At 39.4% G+C, this 1415-nt stretch overlaps 1 non-coding gene across 1 annotated transcript; it reads right to left on the reverse strand.

The window, feature by feature from the left end:
- Positions 1–296: 296 nt before the first annotated feature.
- LOC143409072 (U4 spliceosomal RNA) lies at positions 297–437 on the reverse strand. The gene has a single exon (XR_013092584.1). It is a non-coding gene; the product is annotated as a U4 spliceosomal RNA (small nuclear RNA).
- Between the last annotated feature and the right edge of the window lie 978 nt (positions 438–1415).

Consider the following 1415-nt stretch of genomic DNA (forward strand, 5'->3'; position numbering starts at 1 on the left):
AAAATAAATATTAAAAAAATTCTATCTCTCTTTAAAAACAAAAACAAAACCAAAACACCTAGCCTCCTCCAAGCCTTTCAGCAAAGACTCATCTGTGCTGCCTCCTGCCTGATGTATTTCAGCACCCTTTAAAAAAAAAAAAGAAAGAGAGAGATGTTTGAGTTGTTCCTTATTCTTTTTAAAATATGTTCCATTTGTTCTTTGTAGTTACACAGTGAATAGAATGTATTTTGACAATCATACATACATAAAGTATAACTTCCCTCCTTCTCCTTCTTCTTTTTTTTTTAATTCAGTCTCTATAGAGACTGTCAAAAATTGCCAGTGCTGCTTATATTGCAGGTCATCAAGGCTGGGTATTGGAAAAAGTTTTCAATTCACAATAATCACGCCTCAGATAAACTTTATTGGCTCTGATACTGCCACTACGCAAAGCTACCCTTCTTATTCTTTATGATGCTCCATTTTTCTCTATTTGGATGGGTGGGAGCCCTTTCTAGTCAGTCCTGAGATGTTTGTCAAGATGCTACTGATCTTTGATAATTAGATTTCTTTCTTATTTTTGGAGAAGGAGACAAATACTGGGGACTGAACCCAGGTGCTGTATCACTAAGCTACACCCACAACAGAGTCACAGCCAAAATACCGTCACATACAACCTACATACAATGTTTTCTCTGATAAGTGGATCCTGATCCATAATGGGGGTCGGGGGCAGCAAGGGAAGAATAGAGGAACTTTGGATTGGGCAGAGGGGAGTGAGGGGAGGAGAGGGGACAGGGAGTGAAAAAGATGGTAGAATGAGACAGATATCATTACCCTGGGTACATGTAGGATTGCAGGAATGGTATGACTTTACATCATGTACAACCAGAGAAGTAAAAGTTGTGTTCCATTTGTGTGTAATGCATTATGTCATGTATAACTAATTAGAATAAATTAAAAATTAAAAAATAAGAAAGATTAATAATGTTTCCATATTAGTTATTGCTTCTAACAATTCACCCCATGCATAATAGCTTATAAATAACAATAATCATTTTTTAATCTGTCATAATTTCTGTGGTTTAGAATTTGAGAATAAGTTGGTTGCTCAGTTTGGGTTTCTGGTCTCTTGTGAAATTGCAGTCAGATATTGGCTGAGGTGAGCTACAGTCATCTGAAGGTTTGACTGGGGCTAGAGAAGCCAGCCATTTGATGGACAGCTCCCTCGTGTGGCTGGCAAGTTGGTGCTGGCTGGTAGTGGGAGGCCTCAGTGACTCTCTACCAGAGCTTCTCCACAGAGCTGCTTGAGTGGCCACACAACATGGCAGTTGGCTTCCCTTAGAGTGAATGGCCCATGAGAGCAAGACAGAAGACGGCTTTTATGGCCTAGACTTGGGAACCACACATTTTCACAGATTTCTATTGGCCGC

This window comes from Callospermophilus lateralis, chromosome 10 (genome assembly GCF_048772815.1).
Source record: "Callospermophilus lateralis isolate mCalLat2 chromosome 10, mCalLat2.hap1, whole genome shotgun sequence".
Classification (NCBI taxonomy): domain Eukaryota; kingdom Metazoa; phylum Chordata; class Mammalia; order Rodentia; family Sciuridae; genus Callospermophilus; species Callospermophilus lateralis.